This window comes from Protopterus annectens, chromosome 4.part0, assembly GCF_019279795.1.
Source record: "Protopterus annectens isolate FY-2018-M chromosome 4.part0, PAN1.0, whole genome shotgun sequence".
NCBI lineage: Eukaryota > Metazoa > Chordata > Ceratodontiformes > Protopteridae > Protopterus > Protopterus annectens.
In genome coordinates, this window is record NC_056733.1 from 1,148,971,654 (window position 1) to 1,148,999,500 (window position 27,847).

The 27,847-nt window shown below is 41.2% G+C and overlaps 1 protein-coding gene across 1 annotated transcript in view; it reads left to right on the top strand.

Annotated features, from left to right (window-relative positions):
* Positions 1-731: 731 nt before the first annotated feature.
* The window catches only part of CREBRF (CREB3 regulatory factor), a 504,903-nt gene continuing 477,787 nt past the window's right edge, over positions 732-27,847 (top strand). The window contains exon 1 of the mRNA XM_044069872.1: positions 732-887. The gene's annotated coding sequence lies outside the window, so the exon portion shown is untranslated. The remainder of the gene's footprint in view (positions 888-27,847) is intronic.

Genomic DNA, 27,847 nt, shown 5'->3' on the forward strand with positions numbered 1-27,847 from the left:
CAGATTATATTATTTGATTCAAGTCAGATGACACGGTAACACATGCCAAATTAATCTATTTTGTTCAGGTCAGCTACGTAACTCTCAAGTGTACCTCATCATGAGAAACATTTCTCATTTTGAGCCTTAAAACGTCCATCCCTAATCCCCACAGTTCCACACTGTAAGGCTCTGTGATACATTCATTTAAGAATTTCTTTACCTGATATCCATGTCAAAAACATACTGAACTAAATTACATTAATACAAGAGAACTTTTTTATGTTTATAAAATAATTCATTCTATCATCTGAGCTTCATAGCTGAAGTTGTTAGTAAGTGTTCCATATTTTAGAAAGAAAAGGTTGAGAGCCGTCGTCATTTTTGCAAACTCTTTGATGGAGAATCATTTAAGTGTTTTTAACAATACAATTTAGTACGCTGCCATTGAGATCTGATTATCTTTCTGCCAAAAGTTCATTAAACTTCTTCTCATAGATCTCATAATGTAGTTTTGTTATTGCTTACGTTACTGCAGTTTTTTCTGCAATAATATGTTCAATTTACGTATACTATATACATCAACAAGACCCCAAAACATACAAACATCCAGAAATTTCTATCAACAACATCTATCTGTTTCATACTACCGACATTGAATTCATTTACAAAAACGTCAGGATTGGGTATATGAAACTACACACGTGATTGGTGCATGTTACACCACGTGGTGTAAGAGTCACGCGCTTTACAGGAACCCGTCAGGAAGGAGATAAACAAAACAAACCAGAAAGCATGGATTCTAAGGAGAAGGAAATTGTGTTCTTATCCTGTCTGCTGTAGTGGATCTCAGTTTAAGCGGTTGAAAGGTGTTTAAATAAAACCGTTTGCTTGGTTGTGCTGCAAAGGTAAGTGCCAAGATAATGACAGTGGTTGGTAGTCCTGGGGCAGGAGCTTAGTTGTGGTGAGCTGAACAGCCTAGTCAGGGAGTTCCATGGAGTCGGGGGCGGGGGAGGGAGACGAGACAGCTTGAGGGACCAGACATCTATGGATAGTGAACTGGAGCATGTCTTTTGTGGCATAATCCTCAAAAGTATGTTTGACAGCAAATGGTATAACTGTCTTGATGATAAGATTTGTAAAAGTGTTGAGTACTGTACAGTTCTACACTTAGGCCGGGCTCTGAAGTGGAGGGGTGTGTATGCCTTGCTGGAGTGAGATTGTCACTGAAGTACTTGTGATTATACTTTGTTTACAAGAACGTTGCAGGACCGCAGCAGTGTCAAGGAAAGGTGCTTTAATTGGAGCTTTGGGGTTGTAATAGCATTTCATTGTTTAAAGTGTTGAAGCAGAAAAGTTAAAAGATTTGTATCGGAGGGGAGGGGCGCCCACGTGAGTGTGCATCCCCATTTGGATAATAGGAATGCATGTTTATGTATGACCTTCTAAGGTCTAGGAGCATCTTGGTAACCTAACGCAAACAATAAAATATGAATTTTACTTTATAAAGTTTTTTTTTGTTTTCCCTTTAATTTGTATACATCAAGTTTGCGAGATGTCTTGTTTTTTAACCCATGTGTATGATAACTGTGTGTATGTGTAACGTTCAGTTTACGGTTTATTTATTATAACATCTTTGTGTTTTAACTTTCGGATATATGGGAAATAAGTAAATATGTAGATTGCTGTAACCCGAGAAGAGCACATTATTTAAATTAATGTTTTGCACTTATTGTTTACTGCTTCTTGTAATGAGCAACATATTGTAAACTAGAATACACGGGAGTATTTTCCCTCCGCCTTGCCCTATTTAATTATGCTGGGTTATTAGACAGGCCTTTTAAGAATATTTTGTTTATCAGACCTCCTTATCAACCATACTTGAAGAGGTGGAAATTAGGGCGGTGACTTGCACAGTTTGATGAACTGTTTCATTTACCCATTAAGATAACGGAACAGCCGCTTTTGTAGAATACTGGCCAATCAAATACGTGTATTGGTGATTGGTAGGCAGGTTAGGTTGTAGGGTGTGTTTGTTTGGGTTGGCGGCCATGTTGTTATAGCTGAGAGGGAGTATGCTACTGGGGCAGCTAGTCTAAATGAAAACTGGGATGTAACTCCACTATTAATTGCACTTCTGGATGAGTAATTTATATTAAAAATCCATTGGAGTCTCCAGAAAGAGAGTCTTAATTTGACCGGAGTAACAGTTTCCACGCGTCACCGAACGAAAAGCGATATTTCTTTACACATCGCAATTTCTGTCAGCAAATAAAATTGAAATATTGCTAAAAGAGTTTGTAGGGTTTTAAATGTTGTTGTTTATTGGAGTATATATATACATGGTACGTTTGTTTTTATAATGTTAAAGTGTGTAGAATACGTTTCATTTATTGCCTGCTGTCAAAACAGTATATTGACTTTTGTGGTGCGAACGGCAGTATTGTGAAGGGACTGTTTTGAGACGTTTTATCTTGTTGATGGTGTTGTAAAATGAAGGAAACGCATGTTCAAATGGCCCATGTTCTGATGAAGACGAGCAGAAGAGGGAAAGGCTATCCTATTTTGTTCTTAACGGTTTAGTTTGTGCAGTTTTACGGTTCAGATTTTGACCAATTCTCGGTCTTCATACTGTATTTGTGTGTGTATAATGCATATAGTGTGTGCATATGTATGTATGTTAGGGTTACCACTAGTCCCTCTTTGGGCAGTTGTGTCCTGCAGAAAAATTGAAAACAAAATGGCAAGTGTCCTGAGATTTTAGGACTAAATTATTTCTTATTTTATGTAATAGTTGCATAAAACAGTTATAGCATTTAGGTGCTTCAGATACAGAATAAAAATGCTACAAAAATAAGCTTTTATTTAGGCAAAAAGGTGAAGTACTGGCCATGGGTATGTTTCACCCTGCAAAATCTGAGGTTTGTGCCAAAAATGTCCCACGTTGGGCATTTGAAAAGGTGGCAACCCTAATGTATACTGGCCATGGGTATGTTTCACCCTGCAAAATCTGAGGTTTGTGCCAAAAATGTCCCACGTTGGGCATTTGAAAAGGTGGCAACCCTAATGTATGTACGTACACACACACTTCTATACGTATTTATTATTATTATTATTTCTTAGGAACATACCTCCTTGCAGCTTCAAGAGTGTATTTATTTTGAGAGCACACCTTGGTACGTTGTTTGGATTTGGACTTTAGTATGGTCTAAGGTCTTGAAGCTGTTTTGCAGTAAGGAAGCCGGACTGCATAACCAGCGCATTGGTGGCACCAGAGGATCCACGTCTTAATCTCCCTTTTTTTCAGAGGCAAAAACGCAACTTTGTGAGGCTATCTGCGGATTTTACTGTTTGGTTTTGATAATATGCTTATTTGTTGCATGATTTTTTTTGTTATTTATTTTTCAGTATTGACCCGCAGTCTTGGGGTCTGTCCTTTTTGGCATTTATTTGTGCCCAGATTTATGGCTAGATGTACTGCTATTCAAGAGCATTTGTATGTGTTTTCGTTGTATGCTTGCCCTGGGTGTAATGCAATAGTAAGAAAATATGCAGGCACACTGTGTGTGTGTGCTTGTTTATCATTAATTGGGTTAACTGTAGGAACATATGTATTTTCAACCAGGTCTTCGGAGGAAAATTTTTAGTTATCTTACATTTGATACTTTAGTTACTAGTACGAGTAAATATCTTGCTCTAATTTTTTAAATAGCTCTATGAAATGTGTGGAAATATATCCATGTCTATTTTTTTTTAAATCTTGTCCGTTTTTTATTTGTTTTGGGGTTTTTCTCCACGGGCCTCTACTGAAAATAGCCCGGTCAACAAATGTAAAATAAATAAATAATAAAAATTACCCGGTAGTGTCTGACTGGGTCAGAATCCTATTTTTAGTGGAGGCCCGGGGAGAAAGCACTATAGTACAGTAATTTGAATACAGAAGAGTAACGTGATTGAGAATGTACATGTAGTTGTATGGTATGTTAACGTACATAAGAATTTTAATACAGAAGAGTAATGTGATTGAGAATGTACATGTAGTTGTATGATATGTTAACGTACATGATAAGAAACAAAATAGTAAAAGAGCTTCAACACTATAAATTTACATTTTAAGAAATTCAGAATGAAGTCCCAACACAACAGGAGATGTATGGTGGTATCATAGCTGTAAGGGAACTACATTGGAGTTATGAAAGTAAGAATGTACAGGTTGAAAAAAGACAAAATTAACATATTTGCAAAGTAGTGAGAGAAGCACATATAGCAGTGAGGGAAAGAAGCAAATACATTTGCTAATTTTTACAAATTGTAATATGTTGTCTCAACATAAGTAATATATGTAGTATGAAAGTGTCCCGGCCATTGGAGGTTAGAGTGGGTAGGAAAGGAGATCGTGGTATAGTTAGCCAGCAGATGTGCAGGAACATAAGTCAGTGATTGGTAAGGTGTTCCTTTAGTAGTAGCTTGCATTTCTGAACATTTGTGTTGTTTGGAATGTTTTTTTGAGGGGTCGGGTTCCAGGTATAGGTACTTTTAAAAATAGGGAATCCCAAAGATGGTTGGATTTTGTGACTTTTAAATGATAAATTCACCAAGGCTTGCAAGGCCACAATCCAAAGTTAGCATTAAGAACTTAATCCATGCTTTCATCTTACAAGAAGACATCTTTCAGAACAATTAGAAACAAACACATACCAATCTTTTAAACTATAACCAACCAATAAAAAATGTTATGCAAAATGTTGTGCAACAACCTAATTAGCAATGCCTAGTAAGACTTTTTGTGTTAAAAAACACAAGTTGTTTGTTAACGTTTAATCTTCTAGTTTTTAAAAATATTTTAAGAGTCACTGATTCCTGGCAGCCTATCTGCCCCTAACTCAAGCTGGAAAAGTGTTTCCTTTTTTCAACAGATATTCTGTAATCTCCCTACTCTGCAATCCGTCGGCACCTGTTTGGGTCTGTCTTAGTTTCCAGTACAGGATTGAATGAGTGTTACTGTTTGTCCATATGGGTGGATGAGAGTATAGTTTGAGGGGTTTTCAGAGGAGCGGGTGAGCCAGTCAAAGTTAGTCATCTAAGATGACCAGCAGAAGAGGTTTTCAGTGTTGGATTGGTTGTTTCCTGGAGGGAAGTAAGTTGTGAGTACTATAATGGCTGTTTGGGAATGTATTTCTAGACAAGTTATTAATATTTCTGAATCAGTGAGGTCTGAGGATTTGTCTAGTTTGGTGTATTTTTGTACATGATTGTTATGCCACCACCACACTCGTCTTTCTTGTCATGCCTTGTGTTGTAGCGTTTGGTTAGAGTTTTAGAATCTTATGTGGGGTTCAGCCACATTTCATTTAAAATTGCAATATCTGGTGAGTAAAGGGCAAGAGTAGCATGGAATTCATTTACTTTGTTTAGGCTGTTTCTAAGATTTATATTAATTAAAATAGAGTTGTTGAGTTTTGCAGTGAGCCTGCTAGGTGTTGGCACACTTTTTGGATGTCTAGGGAAGTTGAATGTTGGGGACTTGGGTTAGGGCGTGTATCCCTCTTAGTTTGATTTGAATGAATGTGCATAGGAAGTGGTGAGATTTTGTATAACTGTCTGGAATATTTGTGCGGTAGGAGTTGAGGTGGTTGTGTGTGGGCATATTTGAATGAGTAGTAGTGTGTTGGAGCTATTATATATGTGTGGTGATATCTGTATGTTAGTGCTGTCATTTTTGAGGTGCATGGGTGTGTTGGACAGTAGAAATTTGTGACTTGGGGTTTGTGATAGGAGGTGGCTTGGCAAGCTAGGGAAAGGAATGCAGTGAATGGTGGTAGCATGTTTGTTGAAATCCTGGTACTGTGGGGAGGTGATTATGTGATGTAAGAAGTGGATGAGTTGGTGTTAGTAGGTAATTAATGGTTCTTGTTATGTGTGGTATTAGACCAATCTCTGCTTTCCAAATCCATCTAAGTGGGTGAGGGATGTGTTTGGATTGACAGGCTGTTAAACCTGTAGGGTGCATTGAAGGATGAGGTTGATTAGGATAAAGAGGTGTAGTATAAATGTAGATGTAGTGGAGGTGTTTGAGAACTGGGGGTAGGGGAATATAGTGAGCCTGTGCAAAGTGGGCAGAATCCTGGCCACCCTGAGTGCAACTATGAGAAGGACAGAAAGGTAGGTGCCAGGAGTTTCCTAAACTCGGTAGCACTTGGCAGATCTGTTAACTGCACAGGCTTTTCACTTTTCTTCAGATTGAGGTTAACAATGGGGTGGGTATTTTATTATCCGGTTGTGGAGGGTTAATTGGGGATTTCATAGGTTGGAGTATATAATACCGTGGACCTGATCAGCTTTCTTTGCCAAATAAGAACTACCATTAGTTGTTCTGAGAGGAGAGAGTGTCTCTGGGAGTATGCACGACATTTCCTAGTTTAATAACAATTCAGAAAAAGAAAAAACAGTTTAACGACAGCGGGATCACTAAGGTGAAATCATGACCTACATTGACAGTTCAGTGCACTGTCCCTTTTACTTTTGGTTTTCTGAACTTGCTGGTCCCTTTCCTGTTAATGGGTGGAGATTGTAGCTAATTTCAGATGCAGTTGAGGGAGGGAAATGCACCTGTAGTAAAAAAAAAAAAAAAAACAAGTCGTCGTTGAGGGAAATTGGCGAGCACACTATGCCGATCGATACAGGCAGCTTATAATACCTAAAGGTACTACACAAAGTTAGTGAAGTGTACTTAAATCAGTTGAGACGAAGCATACGTTGTATAAAAAGCTACAACTCTAGGTATAGATGTTGTATGTGTTTTGAGCAGAATGTTCTGTTAAACTGCAGATATTGATGGTGAAAGCAAGTAGATAAACTGCACTTTGAATTAGTAAAGCAATTTATCACTTGCTATCAAAAGTTCCTGTTGACAAATTGTATTTCCCTTGGGCCTCTTATGTAATGAGGAGAGTTTGTCATATTGAACAAGGTATGGTGTTATTTTATAGTGCATCTGGATTGTCGTGCATGTCCCTGGAATTTTTAGGTCCTTGATTGACTGCATCCAGATTAGATTGTTGAACAGTCTTTCCATTGTTTTAGTGGCACAGTGCTTATTGCCACCCACCCACCACACACACAATGTCAGTGTTTTGATTCTGCAGAGTGAGTTTGATCATAGCACTACAGAGAAGGTAATTTATTGATGCTTATTTTTTTTGTGTCACCGGTGTGTGATAGTGGTCCCATTATGATGTAAAACTGACCAAATGTGTTGCCATTTAATGGATTCTTAATGTGCACGTAAAGAACTTTGGAATAAAATGTTTTCATTTGGTGGGTTTTATTGGTGGTAGTAATAATGATTTTGAATAATGCTTAATGTTCTTGTAAATTCTTTAATATTGTTACTTAAACTTGTATTGTACTGTAGTTGTCTGTCTGTAAAGCTTTGAGTCGTAAGGTTGTGGATGCACTACTTCCACATGGTTTCCAGTGGATTTAATACCATTTGACATTTTGTTTTAGGATTTATAGTTATTGGGCAATAACATGTTCAGTTTGTTTAATGTTTGTGGTAGTTTGTCTTGATCTGAGAAGACTTCAACTTTTCCCTGTAGTAATTGTATAATAGGTTTGTAGATTAGGCTAACTGTCCTTGTGGGCCATTTTAAGCCTAGCTAGTCAGTTACCCCACGTGAGAATCAAACCTGCACCTTGTGTCTGTAACGTAACCATCTTGACCACTATGCCAACCTCCCATCGCTAATTTCCCTTTTTTGTGGCAAATTATCGAAAATTATTGATCTGCCATACACTACTGTGGTACCTGAAGAAAGAAGTGGTATTCTTTCTGTAAACTTCTTTTAGTAAGTGCAACCATTTTTAACATGTTTTTGAGGAGAAATCATTTGCTGTCTTGCTGCCCATCACATCATCTATGCCTTTCCTGAAAATTTGTCTGCTCTTTTGTAGAACCTAGTAGTGGTTTGGCCAGTCTGATCTACTAATGTCATGAGAAAATAATAAAAGAAATTGTGCTGCTCCCCTCCCATTATTTTATTTTTCCTTAGGCAGCGGTTAGTTTTCCTGATCTTAGCATCAGCAGTAATGTTACGCAGTTCTCCTTTTAGCCGAAATTATTTAATATTAAAGAGTTTTGTAGCCACTTCATTTGACAGAAGAGGATTGACCAGTGTCAGTAAACTGCTTATCTTTTTGGTAAAGCATAAAGTAGTGTGTCTTATGTTCCTGATGTTTTTAATAGTTTTTGTTTTGGAGAATTTTGTTCCCAGTTTGTGTAAAATTGGCAGGTGTTTTGGAGTGTTAGTATTTTTGCAGTTCTGTTCTCTTAGCTCCATATTTGTTAATTAATTTGTTACCCAGGAACTGTACAGTCATTGATGCTTTTACTGCAATTGGTGGCTGTTCTGGGGAATGAAATCCTAGCAGTGCTGGTTCAGTCTGTTCATTTTCAAAACAGTTTAATGTAATGCCCAGGTGTTTTTCTGGCTTACCCGATGTTAGGCTGCTAACCTTGAGTGTCTTGGCAAAAGGTAACTGTTAAGTCTTCATCAATTTTAGGTTGCTGTGCTTCATCCATTTTTGAAGTGAATGCACTTAATTATGATAGCAAATGTAAAAGAACGGATAGTTTTTATGGATGTTGCGGGTATGTGTGTGCACCCCGCCTTCACATGTACAGTTGCTGGATCACAGCAAGTGGTTTTTCAGTTCCCTTTTTAACTGGTGCCGTGTCTGCATTTCCTTCTAGTTCCCCTCTGTGGGTGCCTGTGTTTCTTCCCACCTCTAGACCTGCATTAGGTTTGTTTACATGTAGGTGTGCATGTAGTGTGAGTTCCGTGAAAAGACCATCTGTCTGGAAAGCTTAAAAATGTTGCTCTCACTGCCTGTTGGGATAAACTCTAGCATGCTCACATTCTCATAAAAGGTAAAACTGGTTACCAGAAGGGGTATATGTGCATAATGTCATAATTACTCTTGAAAATTGAGAGCGAAGATATCCTTTGATCCTTATTATTGTAATGGTAATTTATTTTGTTTTATAACATGTATGATGAGCCTGACTGAATCAGTCTTGTATATCTTAACTTGTGCTTACTGCTGCTAGTATCTAGCGGTATCTGTTTTTCTGCACTACATTTTCGTTTTTGTTCATGAACTGTTGTAGCAGTGGTTAGTCTGTTACATCCCTTGGTTGTAACTGCTAGTTTTCACTTGTGTGGCTAACGTTAGCTCATGTGATCAATGTTGTCATTTTTTTTTTTTTTTTTTTTTTTTTTTATGTTGTGAGGCTTTAATATACATAATTGCTTAAACGTTTTGTTTAAATATTTTTTTCTTGTTTGCCTTGGTTGTGGGTTTGTAGTCAAGAAGTCTTGTTCGCTTTTGACCTTTATCAGAGTAGCCAGGGAAGAGAGTCTTGCTGTATAAGATTTTGCATCTGTAAAAGTCACATGGGGAGTGTTATCCTCTGCTTCATGGTATTGCGTGTGGATACAATAGTCTGACATTTTAGCTACATTTTCCTGTAAACCATGGTCGAGCTGAAGAGGTCTTCACTGGGGCTGCCAGCTACTCCATTATGGGAGTGGGAGCATATTGTTATTCCTTCCTTGTCCACCAGGTAGTATTTACTACTGACTTTTTCACACAGAAGGCTAATTCTATTGGGACTAAACATTTTGGGTAGGCTAGGAATCAGTATCTGTAATAGAATCCCTTTTGTATTTTAAAGGGATTTTATTATTTTTCAGGTGATACCAGTGCTACCCATATATCGAGTTTTCTAGTGATTTACTTGGGACATGTCCCTTGGGCCAGTCATAGCCTGCCTTGCTTTGTGCTGTCCGACTGAGGTGACCCTCCCATCCTCAAAGATTAGGGCCTAATGTTTATAGCAATCCAAAGGTATATAAAGTCTTGTCCATTGTCTGCTTTATTGTAGTACTTGCTGCTTTCTCTGCTGAAAAATGTTTTAAGTATAAGAAGGCTTGGACTCCTCTGAAGTCCTGATCTTGCATTCTGTACATACTGTCCATTAGGTACCTTGTGGGCCACGAAGTTTTCTTGAGCTCCCTGCTCTAAGGACAAGAAGAATGCCAAATCACGTATGGTATCACACTTGCCTTTTGGGGGATAGAACAATGCACACCCAGCAAATATTTATATGTAATGTTGAGGCTACTCAGAGTTGAGTTTGTTGTTGTCCCTGTAAGTCTTGTTGGCAAACCATATGGTAGTGCTCTTCCAGGTGGGGAATTTGGTTTAGCAACCAATTCTGTCTTGCCTCCTAGAGGTCTGTTTTGAATTGGGGAATGTTAGCTTGTATCCATAGAGTTCGTTAGTGACTGTGGTGCACTGCTGCTAGTGCTCCAGCTGGAAGCTTTCATTGTCTTGGTAAGAGTTCATTATTCTCAGTCGAACTTATTGCTGTAGTTTCCAGAATGCATGACTACCTATAGACTGCACACTTCTAGTATCTTTTTTAGATGGGGGTGGTCTGTGTTAAGGTGACAGGTGCAAGCCGTCCCTAGCGAAGCATCGTGGCTTGTTGCGCATGTCATCCCAGGCTGACAGGCATTGGATCCCCTTTGAATGACACCAATACTTAAGCCAATTGTTGAAATTGATCATCTTGTTTTCATATTGTGGTATCCTTCTTGGTGAGGGTAAGATGCTACTCAGGGTCAGGGTCATACCGGCCTGGGCTACATGCTCAGAGAGATCCTCTGTCTCTCTTCGTATAGTCCAGGGAGGCACGTCTGACCAGTATACCAGAGCCTTAATTACCTAGGAGCATCATATGTCAAATGTAATGCGGTCTTTGGCAAGAGATCCTGGAGGTGACCGAATACTGCAACAGAGAAAAGAAAGACCATCTACTGTTATGGTAATATTTCTTTGTAGTCAGTGTTACAGGACTAATCCTTGGTACTTCCTGCTGTGAAGAAGCCCACAACCAGCCCAATTTTCCAGAGTCTTGGCATTATCCCAAGCCAATGGGTGCTCAGTAACCGTCCTGACATCAGGTTATAAGAAGGGTGTCACCATCTTCATTTCTTTGTAGCATATGCAGTCCAATGTGCTTCAGGTTTGCTACACACGTACAGTCCGTTGGCTTGTGATTCCAGTGTTCATGTGCTTTCAATAGACAAGTGCCCCATTGGAGAAATCACTTCTCCAGTGTTCAAAAAAAAAAGTTAAAAACTGTCTTGTGGTAAACAAGTCCTGCTTAAAGATTTTTGCCTGTTTTGCTGTGGGCACAGTGTCTCTAACTGCTCTGTATTTGCCAAGTTTCATGCAGAAACCTTTAAACGAAGTATCGAGGTACTCTTGGATAAAAAAAATTTTAAAAAAATAGGATCTAGGGGCTGCAAAAAAAACTGCCACATCAACCTCTAAGCCAAATGAAGACCTTGGTGAGATGCTTCCACAGAATCCTGTGACATGACCACCAGAGATGTTGCCCCAGTGCCAGGCCTTCCCATTACTACCACCACCTCACGTTGGTCCAGTATGAAGCTGCTGTATAGGCATCCAGCTTTTGACATAGAGTCTCCCTCTGGAACTACTTCTCCTTTCTCCCCTAGCCTCTGACATTCCTACAGAGTTTATGAGTAGATGACTCTCTATCCCACGACCACACCTGTTAAGTGATCTATCACACCAAAACGTGCTTCCACCTTGGTCTCACCTCAGCACTTGTGGCTCAGACAGAAATCCAAGATCTGGTCAAGATAGCACAAGACTTCATGGGTTTTAAATAACAGACCACTCTCACAACCTTCTAAGGCTTCTGTCTCCGACTAAAACAAAGTACCCATGAAGTCGTAAGGGACCTAGGATCACAAGTTGACTGTGACCTCGGCTTTGACCATCATGCGTATACTGTAGTAAGGAAAGCTTTCTACGTAGCTCACTTGACTAGTAAAGGCATTGCCTTGAGAGCAAAAGTTTTATAACCCCCCCCCCCCCATACTTGGCACTTATCTGACTCATATTGAGTATAACACCCCATTTGGCATGTACCATACTAAGCACCTGCAGCAATTGGGGAGACCTCAGAGGTTTATAAAAGAAGATCAAGGGGCTCCAGCATGTGCTTTACACAGATTAAAGTCCCTGTCACTATACTGCATATCGTTTAGACTTCTTAGGGGAGATGCCTGGCCTACAGCGCAATCCACGACCCAAACCTAATTAATTTGTTGTATATCCATAAATCATATAGGTTTAGGGCTACCTGCTTCGGGGACCTACATATGGCCTGTGGCTTAATTCTGTCCCTCCAGCATGTCTTATTCATCTCCCAGAGACTGCCACGACTTTGGAACAGGCTTACCTGTTCCTTTGAAATGGACCACCTCTGTGACACTGTTCAAGAGGAACCTGGTCGAGTGGATGGGGCACTGTAAAGTCTTACAGGGCATAGACCCCACAACCCTCCTGGGCAAGGGCAGCCCTCACTAGATGCAGTCTTGGATATTGACTAGCATTTCTATGGGATTACATTGGGATGAAACAGCTGGGTATAAAATGACTTCCGGGTCAATAGCCTAGTAATCTCCTATGAACCTAATTGCCTTCCAAGAAGAGAGAGACTCTTCATCCTCTGAAGATGAGGTAAAGCTCTTATTCTGGTTATTTTACTATCTACCCCAAATCTACCGTGACTCACCCGGATAATACTAAGTCTCTTCAACTTCCCCACCCAAAAACCTTTCCTTCAGAGATTCATTACACAAAATGAAAAAGGCTTTTAACTAGGAAAGGAAGTGGTTTTTCCAGGCACATATGTATTGTGAGGAACTATTAAGTTTTGAATAAAAAAATATCCAACCACGAATGAAGGCAGAACGACCTTTATAGTAAAAAAGTACAAGCGCTTTCGTGTGGACAAGACTTCAGATACAAAAAACACACCGGTGCTACAAAAATTTATAATGCCTCACAATACAGTCATTTAAGCTTTTAAAGAAACACACACATATAAAGGATGTGCAGTTGTGAAATATAAGATATACTAAAAACATTAGACTAAAAAACATTTAACAAAAGTAAAAAAACATTTAATTCTAAGACACAGAATATATGAACACACATACGACATTAGGACAGCCAAGGAAAGTAGTGCACTTTTTAAACATTCGGAGATATGTGCCTCTTTTTCTGGTTATAAATTTGGCATTATTGAAGTTGTTAGAGATAATGTTAGAGGGGGAGATTGCAAAAATATTTTATTAAATAAAGAACTTGAATGGCAACATAGGCTGAGGGCACATATTGCTCCTGGTCTAAATGAATACATTAGTATTAAACAAGTACTACTAGCAAAAGCAGCCAGGGTTTAACATGAATTATATTGTAGAAGTAAATGTTTTTTTACTTTTGTTTAATGTTTTTTAGTCTAATGTATTTAGTATTAGTATATCTTGTATTTCACAACTGCACATCCTTTATATGTGTGTGTTTCTTTAAAAGCTTAATTGACTGTATTGTGAGGCATTATAAATTTTTGTAGCACCTGTGTGTTTTTTGTATCTGAAGAAGTCTTGTCCAGACAAAAGCGCTTGTACTTTTTTTTTTTTTTTTTTTTTTTTTTACTATAAAGGTCGTTCTGCCTTAATTCGTGGTTGGATCTTTTTTTATTCATCTGTTGTGTTTTGTGACTTTTTCCAGTGAACTATTAAGTTTTACCTTTTCCTAGACTGTCGGATATTCCTCCTGTGCACATTGTGGTAGGTGATGATTTTGAGGATATAGCCCTACTTGGGGCATGAGCAATATGTCCTGTAAGGACCACCTTAGGCTGTTGAGGGGAGAGGCCCTTCTCAGTATGGAGAACATCGATGTCTGTGCTGTGACAGAAACCTGGTTCAAGTCTCCTGAGAGCACCCCAGCACTATCAGGTTTTACCTCATATCATGCGTTCCGGCCACAAAACCCGGACAATACCAAGAAAGGAGGAGGGGTATCCATATTCATCAAGGACACCCACACCTCAAGATTGGTGGCATCGCACGATGCATCGGAAACCATCCAGGTGCAATTAACCATAGGCAAGACTGCTATACAAATTGTAGCATGTTACAGGCCACCCTCGCAAACTCAGGAACCTCACATGGCCTTCCTGAAAACACTGGAGGGGATAAATGTATCTCCGAACACAATCATACTAGGTGACTTCAACTACCCTAATATAGACTGGGAACACTACTCGAGCCCAAACACTCTAGCCCAAAAGTTCCTGGAATTCATAAACTCAAATGCCATGGAACAACTAGTCACCATCCCCACAAGAGGAGCGAACATCATCATCACAAACATGGGAGCACAATGTTCAACGCCAGAAGTATACCCCTCACTGGTGAGATCTGATCACAAACTAATCTCGCTGGAGGTCCTCATCCCGCCCCCACCCGAAATGAAAAAGACCACAGTAAAGAACTTCTCGAAAGCCGACTTCACACTTCTAAAGACTAGTGTGGTCTCCTTTAAGGCCCCTGAGCCGGCGGTTAACATTACTCAAACCGCTGAATCACTTGCAAATGCCTTCTACCAGCACCTGCAGGGCTGCATGGATCAGGCAATCCCAAGCAAAACAAAGACTCTTTGTACCAAAGGCAAGCGTCCAGTCTGGTGGACCCCAGCCATAAACAAACTCTACAATAAAAGGAGAAAGCTACTACAAGATAGAGCAAAATCCTTAAAAGGTAAGACACCGCTGATCACTATAAGTAAAAAGCTAAGAGCTCTCATAAAATCATCCAAAGCTAATTTTGAGAAAAATAGCTAAGGACTCTAAAGACAACCATAAAGCATTCTTTAGCTATGTCAGAAACCTAGGAGGAAACTCCCAGATATGCTCAGAATTAGTTCAAAATGATGTGAAGATTACTGATCCTACAGACATTGCCAACATACTGGCTGACAGGTTCAGTGCAAACTTCTCCCCACCCTCCCCGCCTAAAGAAGAGATATCTATACCAAATGATTGTAGCCCCCCAAATATCTCCAACGCTCAGGTGAGAACTGCTCTCTCCAAGGCAAAGAACACAGCATCCATGGGACCTGATGGTGTCCCCGGCTGTGTGCTCCATGAACTCAACGAGGAATTAAACCCACAGTTAGGACAGCTGTTTAATCTTAGCCTCACCTCCGGATACGCACTCCAGGAGTGGCGCACAGCGACTGTGGTCCCACTCCACAAAGGCAGTGCCTCCACCCACCCTGGAAATTACCGTCCTATTAGCTTGACAAGCCTGATCTGCAAAGCCATGGAAAGGATCATAATGGATCTCATAAATAAAGACATAGGAATTTGCAGACTTTGGATCCAACCCAGTTTGGCTTTGTCAAAGGCAGATCATGCCTTTTAAACTTGGTTGACTTTTTTGAAACAGTCACCAAGGCCATTGACGAGGGAAAGGCAGTCCATACAACCTACCTAGACCTGGCGAAGGCTTTCGATACAATACCCCACTCGGGTATCATTGAAAAACTCATCAACTTAAATGTAAACCCATACATTACAAGATGGGTTGCAAACTGGCTGAGTGACAGAACCCACAGGGTCAGAGTTGCTGGCGCCATGTCAGACTTTAAGCCTGTCACAAGTGGTGTCCCACAGGGCTCAGTCCTGGGCCCACTCTTGTTTGGCATCTACTTTTCTGAAGTACAAGCAAACACAGGAGGGTTATGGCTGACAAAGTTCGCAGATGACTGCAAACTGGGCCGTAGTTGAGAACACATCCGACACAGATATCCTTCAGAAGGGTCTCACAGAAACGGATAACTGGTGCCAGAGCCATGGCCTCAAGTTAAATGCCAAGAAATGCATAGTCATACCCTTCGGGAAAAATAAGGTTACCCCTAGCTACCATATAGGTGGCAATCCCCTGAACACAGAAGAAGTTATTGGGGACCTGGGAACCCAGGTTGACAGTAGCCTTTCATTCGACACTCGTATTGCTAAAGTAGTTAGGAAGACCTTCTACATTGCCCACCTTATCATGAAGGGATTCACATCTAGATCAAGGGAAGTCATAGTCTCCCTATACTCATCACTCATCAGACCAATGATCGGGTACAGTGCCCCATTCGGAATGTATCTGACCCGACACTTGCAGCAGCTGGAGAGGCCACAAAAGTTCCTCACCAAAAGGATAAAGGGTCTCAAAAATCTGTCTTATGCTGCACGACTGAAAGAACTCCAGTCATATTCAGTTGCGTACCGCTTACTCAGAGGCGACCTATGCCTGACATACAAGGCCATGTCAAACCCAGATTTGATGAATATGCTTCATCTCAAAAAATCTAGATCCCTCAGAGCCACAAGGGCGGGTGACTTAAACCTCGACACGGTTATTATTAGGACGTGCTGGAGGGATAGATTCATCACCCAAAGACTCCCTATGCTGTGGAACAAAATCCCGGTTTATTTGAGGCAGAGCACCTCGCTGGCCTTGTTCAAGAGGAATCTTGACCAATGGATGGGAGATCGCAGATACACCCCAGGGGTTACCCCAGTGTCGCTGCTCGACAGAGGCACAGCTAAATAATGGGCATAGTTTCTCCAAACTAAGGGGTGGCGTAAGCCACAAAACTATGGCTAGGCTTATAAATGCCCTCTGGCAGATAGCCTAGTATGAACCTATTTATGCCTGGCATATAAGGTATTGCCAGACCCCACCATGATGGACCTCCTGCATGTCTGCAAAACCAAAAGGCACCATAATTATCTGCTCTAAAGACTTGAACCTTGTCTGTGATATAAGTAGGACCTGTTTGAGAGACTAGTATAATCCTTAGACTAACCCTAGAGACTACCCCCTTTCTGGAAAAGTCTCCCCATCCATATGAAGCAGAATTCCATCTCAACTCAGTTCAAGCTTAACTTGAACAATTTACAAGCTGCCTGTGTCCATTAGAGACGTAGGTACCAAACCAGTGATGAATTTCCTGTTCTTCAGTCAGTCGTTCATCTCCCAGTCCACAGCTTACACTTGTTAAGGGTACCAGTACTCAGTGAGGGGAGGCTTCGCATGCTCCCAAAGGACACATACCTCAGCCAAATAGGTGGTCGGTCTTCCACCCTGATCTGGCATCTCTCCGTCTAGCTGCCTGGAGTATTGGGTCATGACACCCACTTCATTGTCTTTTAACCAAAAAGAGACAAAAGCCTAACCGCAGAGTCATACATATTAAAATGGAAGAGGTTTTCCACCTAGTGTCATGACAGACGCACTATCCCAGTTCAAGCAGACATCAGTTCAGTACTCCTTTATCTTTCTCACTTGTATGAACAGGGGCTTTCTTTTACCAGCTTAAAGGTCCATGCTTCTGTCTCTGCTTGCTTGCAGATTACTCCACCAGTCTTCAGTCTCACATTAAATGGTTTTCTAAAAGGGGTAATTCACTTCATACCTCCCAGACGGCACCCCATTCCAGCATGGGACCTAAACTAACACCACTGCCCTTTGAACCAGCTACTAATGCGGCTGTCAGAATGCTCACCTGGAAGGCTATATTCCTTATAGCCGTCACTTCAGCTACAAGAATCTTTTGAACTGCAAGCTTTCCCTTCAGGAGGTAGACCAGGGTGTATGTCTTGGTCTCAGAGAACTTAAATTTGGACCAAGGTATCTGGCTACCACTGTAAGTGGAGAAACCATGCAACTAGCCCAGAGTAAAAGGTCATTGAGGCTTGCAAGACAGTGGGGAGTTGAAAGTCTGACCTGAGGACTACTCTGAAGCAATGCTACAAAAACACTTATCAGGGCCAAAAGGGAGCCACCAGAATGACACTTGATATTGTGCCTCTTGGCCTTCTCCAGAAGTTGGAATTAAGGGAAATGTTGTAAATGAGCATGTTTATTGGCTGCATGTACTGCCATCACACTAAACAAGTGATAGTGGGTGATGACCATCCTCTCCAGATGAGTGCTGTTCCCTTATTTCTGCTGAAACCAGTCACTTTTCCCTATTAGATGTCCTAGGCCACCAGAAATCTTTATAGAAAAGAGGCAGAGCATCTTGTTTATGCATGGCAATTCAGGGTTCCACTGTATTGACAAGGGGCTAGGCTTTAAGCTTGGCTTTGGTGTAAGAAAGGGAACTAGATACCTTGGGCTGATTTTGAACTTTAAGTGACCTGAACTATTTTGCTTCTTAGCTAGCTTAAGGATAGTGGATGGGCCTTCAGGATGCCTACTTCCACAAGTGTTGAATCAAGGAAGTGCCTTTGCTGTGCAAGTGCCATATCACTTTTAAATTCCAGACTGCTCCCCTTGACCTCACTTTGGCCTTTAATGTCGATGTCTGCAGTGACTGCACATCTCAGATTTGTTTACATGAACCACACCTGGTGGTCCCTCTCGAAGCCAAGAGTGGTACACAGAAAGAGGTCATTGACCTAACACTTCTAAAAATATCTGAGTTACCCGTAAATAATCCAATTTTTTTAATATAATGTCCCTAACCACTTTAATACCAGATCCATATGGAGTAACCATACTACTAAAATCCTTAACTCAAAATGAAGAGTTTGCCTTTTTTTATGGACGGTATGGAGTAACCATACTACTAAAATCCTTAACTTAAAATGAAGAGTTTGCCTTTTTTATGGACAGTATGGAGTAACCATACTACTAAAATCCTTAACTCAAAATGAAGAGTTTGCCTTTTTTATGGACGGTATGAGTTTCAGTATTTTGTTTCTCATGGTAAATTGAGTTAAGTTTGTCTCTTAGGCGGGTTGCTAAATTAATTAGAAGAGGAAACTGTCTATTGTCAATTCCCTTTATAAGTGGTATTTATTGCTGCAATTCTTGTTTTGATGAAGTCCCATTGATAAGGGATGAAAGAACTTAACGCATCAAATATATATATTTTTTATATTTGATCCCCTTGTTTTTGAGCTTATTGTGTTTTACAGACCCTTGGTAAAGTTTCAACGTTAACATGAGCAGCCCAGGACTTACTTATTTGGGTTTATGGTCACTTCAAACTCGTTCTTTCTTTTAAAAAGCATTATTGAATAATACTTGTGCACCAAGTACATGGACATAATTACTCCCCCCCCCCCCCCCACAGCATAGTGATCTGCAAATTGTGATTTTTCTTTTATTCCTCAGAATTCACAAAACTACCGCCCTGCCTATTTTGTCTTCCTTCACCCTGTTAAATTGCTTAAAAGGTATATCCACTGTTCAGAGTTCTGTCCAGGAGAAAATTTTCTTCTCTTGATCCTGCATGATATTTGACCACACTAACATCAAACAACTTAAAATGTCTTGATGTGGTTAATCATTCTACCTGCGCACTCCACTCTATTCCTAGACCTGTTAAAGGCCTTTGACACTAATTTTTTTTGCACATGCTCCATGTACTGTGGTTAGCTACCTCCACTGTCAGCTGATTTATGGGCTACTTCTGCAGTTGTACTCTGTCTAATGGCTAGACTCCTCCAGCTTCCACCCAGAATAAGCAGACATTCCTCTGGTCTGCATTGTATGACCCATCCTATGCAATGTGTTCTTAAAACAACATGCACAAGGTATCAAAGCATGCCACAGTCAAGTCAGTCTGACTACTTGGTCCTTGCCTGCCTAGCTTCATCACTAGATGCCCTACAATGTTATCTCCATGGAACCCTGTCCTTGGTAAAGATGTGGCTAGACTAATCCTAAATTCTGGGGGTGGGATAAATCAGTTTTATTCCAAACCTTGGCCTGACAACCAGCAAGTAACTGTACAATACTCTGTTCCGGCAATACTAAAACTGAACAAGGCACCCATACCAAACTGTGCAGTGTTACGACTGATCCAAAAAAAAAAAACTCCTCAGACTCTGTAATCAAAGAGGGTGCACATAGCAAGCTAGGATTTCTATACAAAGTAAAGCCATTTACTCTGTGACCATACAGGAGTTGCAGTTTATGTCCCTCCTCCTCCCAAAGTTTGAGTGCTTCTACAGCTTTCATTATTCTCCTGTTTACCCACTTGAGTAACTCTGGGGAAGGGCAATAACAAAATAAGTAAACTTTTATGTAACGAACCTGTCACTGAAGGACCTTCACAAAGCTGAACCTACTCAAATGCCCACATCAGGTCTCATACAAACCGCTGAGAAATTTTAAATCCAAGAACTTAATTTAGTAGAGCCCCAAAAATCCAGTAGCTCTCATGGTGATTGTTCTCAGTAAATGTAGCCAAACTACGTAACAGCATGCCCACCTCCGTTAAACAAGTAAAAAATAACAACTTTAAGCCTAGGATTCGCCCAACAGACTCGACTGCAGTTTAATTTCTGTGCAGGATGTTGGGAGCATGTGTCTTGCTTGTGATAGGAGGTAGAAGGTGGCAACTTGTGGCTGCAAAGACACTTATTTGGCAAGTTCATCCCCCTCTCCCATTACTCCTTCATGCTTGCCTAAAGAATTTTGTAAGTTGCCTGATTTAGGTTTTCTGTAAGCACCACTGAACTGGAAAGTGAATATTTAAAATAGTTACATTGACACAGTCTAGCAAGTCCTTCTTGAGCATCTTTATCTCCGTTGTGATTCTTTTCTATGATTATACCCACCCACCTATTTCGTTTAGCTCATATCTGTGACTGAAGGATACGGGATATTCAACAAGGACTGAACACTAATCGTCTTTGGCCAAGGTGTCGTTACTATTACTGTATTATCATGTTGTGATTTCAGGAGATATTTTTTGAAATACATTTTCAGGCTTCATATTTTTACTGCCAGTTTTTCCATGCGAGGCTGGGATTTAAATGCAAGAAGTTTGTGTTTGTTCATTCTTTTAATATGCTTTGCCCAGCAGTTCTCTTTCCTGTCCTGTTCAAATGGATTCTGTCATAGTGTGTCAGCTTTGGCACAAACGTGAATAGTAAAACCCTGCTGTTTCATGTGTGTGACTTTCTTACATAGTGTACACCCAGTTAATCTTTGATATCTGTGAATTGCCAGCTTTTGAGTAATTGCTTAAAAATGCTTACACACGATACCTTCATTATCAGCAAAGCAATGATTTCTGTTGGCCACTGGGACACTATCTTTGCAATATGTGTTTTTATGTAAACTTAAGCACTTCCATACTTTGGTGCCACTAGATGTTCATCGTGCATACAGCTGAAGTCATAACAGATGGGTTCTCCTGCCGTCAGGCGGGTCCTCGGTCGGCCGAATTCCAAAGTCTAGGTCCGGCGTCAGTTGTCGTCGCTTCCTCCCTAATGTCAGTGCGACAGGGGTATAAAAGGACCAGCCAACGCCATTTTCTTCAGTCTTTCTTGCCGCGCGGTGCCCGAAGCAGAAGCAGTTCGCAAGTGCCGGTCGGCCAACTTCTGAGATTACGAAAATTTGGAAACCGAAGTCTTCTTAAAAGCTAAGTACCCCATTGGGGAAACTTTTCTTGCCTCAGACCGATGTCAGACAAAGTTAATAATTGTATTTCTTGTGGGAAGCAAATACCGCATAAGGATTTCCATTCCCTCTGTATTCCTTGCTGAGGCCCAGACCACGACGTCTCGGTCTGTCGCTTTTGTGCTACATTCAGCAAACGCACTAAGCATCGGGCGGAGTTCGCCCAGCTTTTTTGGGGAAAGCATTTAACTATACTATGTCGTCGGATACTCCGACTCCAGCTTTGTCTAAAAAATGCAAAGACAAGGACTGACACTCGAGGTCTGCGGCCTCTACCGACACCACGCCAAAGCCGACTCCAAGTGGTCCAGTTCTCAGCGAGGCGCCTATGCAGCCCCTGATTACCGACGATACATCTTTGGCGGTGTCTCCTGTACCAGAGGTCGCAGGCTCCTCGGCCCGCACCCCGATTACAGATACAGACGCCACTCTTGGCGTTGAAACGCAGAATGTGGACAGGTCCACCTCTACTCAAGGTGTCTTCAGACCTTCCGCTTCTTTCTCCATCAAGGCTTTCACCAAGTCTAAAGCATCCATGCACTCTAAGAGACCAGCTACACAGGGCCCATCTCCAGGCCCCATGCCTAAGAAACAGATGCTTAAAATGGCTGAGGATTTAATTACTCTAATCGGTTCTCCGCCACCTCCGGACAAAAGGCACAGAGTGGAGGAAGATTCCCCCTCCTCTGATCAGGGCTCCATTATTTCAGAACACTCTGATGATCAGGAACAGTCTTACTCCCCTTTTGAAGACTCTGATGCAGAGGAGTCTATTCCTTCTGTATCCCCCCCTGAGGATTACTCATTTGGGGAAACTTTGCATACCTTAAGGGAACACTTCCACTGGGAAGGCCAGGATTATTCAGATTCCAAGAAAAGGCTCGGGGAATTTCTTTTGTTACCACAGCACAGGCCTCTGGCTATACCTCCTGTCTTGGACATCCTAGATGATGTTTACTCGGAGGCCTGCCTTAACCCGGACTCTCTGCCTCCAGCTCCAGTTAAGCCTGACCGGTACTGCAGGGTTCCTGATTCACACCAATTTCTATACAAAAGCCATGCTGCTGACCTAGAAACCATCTCACAAGGGCCCAAGGGAGTTAAGGCCTCCATTGCTAAAAATCCATTGCCTTCCGAGAGATTCCAGATCCTTAGAAAGGTGGGGAGAAAAGGTATACACCTCAGCTACCTTATCCATGAGGGCCTTAAACTGTCAGTTTCATATGCTAAAATACCAACAGTTTTTGTTATCACAATTGAAAAGTAAAATGTCACAACCTGAACAACCAGATTTGAAGGAGATGCAGGATTTGATGCATAGTGCAGAAGAAGTGGGTAAACCTACCTTACAATGTGGTTTTGATGCTCTAGAGGCCTCATGTAGAGTTGCTGTTACAGGCTCAGTCATACATAGGCATGCCTGGCTCAAGGAACAAGCCTTGCCTGATAATGTCAAAGCTAAATTACTAGACGCCCCTCTTCAAAAGGATGTACTATTTGGAGCTAATGCTGAGGAAGTATTACGGAAAATGGAGGAAGAGGCTAAATCAATGCAAATTGTGAGAATTTCTGCAGGTTCAACCCCCACGTTTCAGTAGCCCAAAGAGGCAGATACAGGCACCCGAGGGCAGAGGACAACAACACAAGGGGAGATAGGCAGAGACTGGCAAGCTACAGCAACTTCTTCCCATGCTGGGCAAGGAGTCTTGGCTGGTAACATTGGACCTCAAGGAGGCATACCTGCATGTCCCAATCAGACAAAATTGCAGAAGATACCTCAGATTTCTTGCAGGTTCAACCCATTATCAATTCTCTGCATTGCCCTTTGGCTTATCTACTGCGCCCAGAGTATTCACGAAATGCCTGGCATCAGTAATTGCCTACTGCAGACTTCAAGGGATACAAATATACCCTTATTTGGATGACTGCCTGATCCAAGCGGACAGCAAGCACATTCTTCTGAAACATCTGGCTTGTGTAATAATGTTATTAAACTCTCTGGGATACACAGTCAACAAAGAGAAATCAAGGCTAATACCCTCTCGGAAGATAATTTTCCTGGGTGCCAATTTGGACACACACACCCAGATGGCCTACCTGGAAACAATAATACCACTAATTCCATGTCTGCAAAAGGAATTTCTGTGGTGGGCTCAAGCATGTCAAACACAGGTCTTCCATTCAGCAAGCCTCAAGCAAATCAAGTCATCACAACAGACGCCTCGGACTACGCCTGGGGGGGCGCACATGACAGACCGGTGCATTCAGGGCAAATGGTCCCAAAAAGAAAAGCACCTTCACATCAATCAAAAAGAAATGCTAGCAGTAATAAATGCTATTACAGCTTTCAAGGACCTTCTACAACCAGGTCAACTGTTGATAAGAACGGACAACACCACAGTTATGTGGTACATAAACAAGCAGGGAGGAACACATTCTTACCCCCTATGCAGACTGGCCATGTCACTTTGGAACATGGCCATGGACTTACAAATGGAACTACAAGCACAGTACTTGCCAGGCAAGGAAAACACGCTGGCAGACAACCTAAGCAGGAATATGACAGATACACACGAATGGAAGTTGCATCCAAAAGTTTTTACAGAAATAATCCAAGAATGGGGAAGGCCAGACCTAGATCTTTTTGCCTTCCACAAAAATCATCAATTGACAAAATTCTGCTCAAGGATCTACCATCCAAAGGCCTGGGGAGTGGATGCTCTCTCTTTCAGTTGGGACATCAATGACAGTTTATGCCTTCCCGCCTCTTCCTCTGCTGCCCAAAGTCCTATTGAAGACCAGAGCAGACAGACCAAAGATGATCCTCATTGCTCCGGACTGGCCAAGGCAACACTGGTACCCACTCCTGAGGAGCCTGACGCATTCCCCACCATGGACCCTGCCTCTAATGCCTCTTCTTCTGACTCAGCACAGCTTCAAAACTCTTCACAGTCAGCTAAAAACACTCAATCTAGCCGCATGGAAGATTCCTTAGCATCACAGCAGGCCCTACTCTCCAAGGAGGTGCAGGATGTCATTTTGGAGGCCATCAACTAGAAAAGCTTACTCCGCAAAATGGAAACGTTTTTGCGTCTGGAATGAGAAAAAGGGCCAGGACCTTGGAAAACTGAATTTACCTCCAAATACTACAATATTTGGCGGAACTGCTAAGCAGTGGACTTTTGTTCTCTCCGTCAAAATCCATGCCTCGGCCATTTCTGCAGAATACAACACTGATCCACCTTTATTCTCTCACCCTCTCTTAAGACAGTTCCTCAGAGGGGCTAAGAATTTAAGACCTCCAAGGAAACCACCAATACCTGCCTGGGATCTTAATTTCATTCTGGAAAAACTGACCTTGCCTCCTTTTTGAGCCAGCTGCCTCATCAGATTTGCAATATTTGTCCTGGAAAACAGCTTTCCTTCTGGCTATCACTTCAGCTCGTAGAGTTTCAGAACTACAGGCTCTCATGGCTGTCCAGCCTTTTATCATCTTCCATCAGGACAGAGTTTCCTTACGAACCAACCCGTCCTTTATGCCTAAACTGGTATCCAGGGTAGCTTTAAATCGGGCCATACATTTACCTACTTTTTATCCTAATCCTCAAAACAAAGGGGAGAGATTACTACATTCCTTGGACATCCACAGACAACTGTTATTATTTGGACAGAACAAAGCCTTTCAGAAAAGCAGAACAGCTCTTTGTGGCCTATGCGGTAGGAGTTCAAGGAAAGCCAATTTCCAAACGGACAATCTCAAAATGGATAGCACACTGCATACGCTTTTGCTATTCTTTTCATGGCAAAACTGTACCTACAGGCATTAGAACCCATTCCACCAGGGCCACAGCCACCTCTGCAGCCTTCCTCAGAGGAGTACCTACCAAGGATATTTTGGAAGCAGCCACTTGGAGTTCTGTGCATACCTTCTCCAAGCACTACAGCCTACCATTATACTCCAAATCTAGAGCAGGTTTTGCCACTGCAGTCTTGCGGGGCATTTTGGCTCCTCATAGTTCCACCTAGTGCCTACCACCCCTTTCTTAGCTGTGGGATTCTACCAATCTGTTATGACTGCAGCTGTATGCACGATGAACATAGTACAGTTTTGTACCTACCATAAATGTAGATATTCGAGTGCTAATACAGCTGCAGTCCAGGTTTCCCTCCCTCCTTCCCCTCTAGGGGTTTTCTTTTATGGTGTATTTGCTTACAACTACTGTTTTTTGATTATATTGCATTGCATTATTACATATTTTTATGTATTGCCTTCCTTCTGGGGGCACCTGACATCTGGGGCAAGAAAAACTGAAGAAAATGGCGTCGGCTGGTTCTTTTATACCCCTGTCGCACTGACGTCCGGGAAGAAGCGACGACAACCGACGCCAGACCTAGACTTTGGAATTTGGCCGACCGAGGACCCGTCTGACGGCAGGAGAACCCATCTGTTATGACTGCAGCTGTATTAGCACTCTAACATCTACATTTATGGTAGGTACAAAACTGTACTTTTCTCCAAAGCTTGATTGATGCATGTGCCTTTTCTCTTGGTGGATTTTTGACTGTTCTGCAGGTCTTTCTACACCCAAGTATTACTTTTTTTTAGAAATGTGACAAATCAAATTCCTTTCTCTGAAAGTTACTTTCAACCGTCCTAACTTTACCTACTGTAAGTAAAGAGTTATTTAAACACATTTGTGACGTGTTTCATTCTATATATGGATGGATATGCAGTCTCTGTTTTCATTTTTCCTTAGCTCCATCCTTTGTGCTTTCATCCCTGTTGGGATGCAGTTCTTTCCATATTTCCCTCTCCTTTTCCTTGTCCCATTTTTGCATGTTAAAATTTGTCCATCATCAGCAAATAATTGTCCTTGTCAACAGCAGCATTACTCTGATTAAGTTGCTCTAATCAAGCAGAAGGAGTAAACGGCACTGAATTTCCAAAACTTTGGATCAGTGACATCCAGGCTGGGCCCACTGATGGTGTAATCGTCTGCCAGTGGCAAGTTCAGGACCCCAAGCCCATAAAACAAAATGCAGTCACCTTTGTGTGTGGATAATGGTCCAGCCACCTTTAAACAACCAATCCGAAAGAAATTAGAGCAGACTTTCAGTTGATCTCATCACTCTGGCACCCATCATACTTAATGTATTATCTGATTGCAGTGCGATTCCATGTGCTTATGTTCATCGCTCTGTCCCTGATTTAGTCTGTTCTAGTGTTTCAAATTGATTTAGATGGCCTTTATTCACCTGAGTAGATGTAGAATGTTTCAAGTGCCTGTCCATTTCACCCCCCCCCACAATGGCTTGGTTTACATACGCATGTGGAAGCAGAGATTTTTTGTCCCCAGGCACAGAAACGTGTTTTGTGCCTCTATCAGTTTACTGGTATAAAATGGCTGGATGTGTGACTGTTTGTTTTTTCAATGCAATTGTATTTTATGGTAGCTGTTCTGATCTTTGCCTTGTATGCTCTTCTCTTTAATTTATCGGAGTTCATATGGACACTTGCAGTACTACCGCAGACTTGCTTAAAAAGTTGCTTACTCCACTGCATTGTCAGTCTTATAAATTTCATGATAACTGAAAACAGACTGCTGGCTCCTTTTCTCCACACACACAACTTTAAAAAACTTGTAATAAAACAAAGTGAGTGCTTTCGTCTTACTCTAGTAAGTAAGACTTCATCAGACAATGAAAGAAATTTAATTAACAATCCTATATGCACTGAGTAAACATTACATGGTAATAGGATGCACTTCTAAAAGGTGTAATAACCCTGTTAAAATACATTATAGCACTCCATAAATATCATATAGAAGGAAATGGACCAAATTTGATTCTTAAATATTTGTTTGACGTGAATAATTCATAAGTAGAAAGTACATTTGTGCTAATAAATATTCCTGCAAAACATGTTAAAAGTATAACGTTCTATCAAAACATGCTGTGCTATTAACATATTTAAAGTACTGTAACCGCCTATTAGAATTGAGCAAGCTAATAAACTCGTTTAAGCACGGTGGATTAGAAGCATTTAGACTAATTTGCCACACAGGTTCACTAAATTCTAGTAATAAACTCATTGTGCCCCCAGGGTTATAGTGAACTTTCACTATAACCTTAAAAGTGAGGCTATGATTAGGATGATCATATATGTGCTTCACTAAGGTATTTTCACTTTCCTAATGTTATACAAATGTTCATATATTCTGCCCTTGAATGTACGATCTGTCTTGCCTATGTAAAAGCAAGGACGGAATCTACAGCTTGCCAGGTTCACTACTCCCTTGGATAGACAATTAAATCTATTCTTGATTGTATACTTTTTCCCCCCGATAGTAAAGGTGCCGCTTACTCCTCTGAATTTACAGTAAGCACAACTTTCGCATTTGTACATACCTGAAATTCTAGTTGAAGTAATG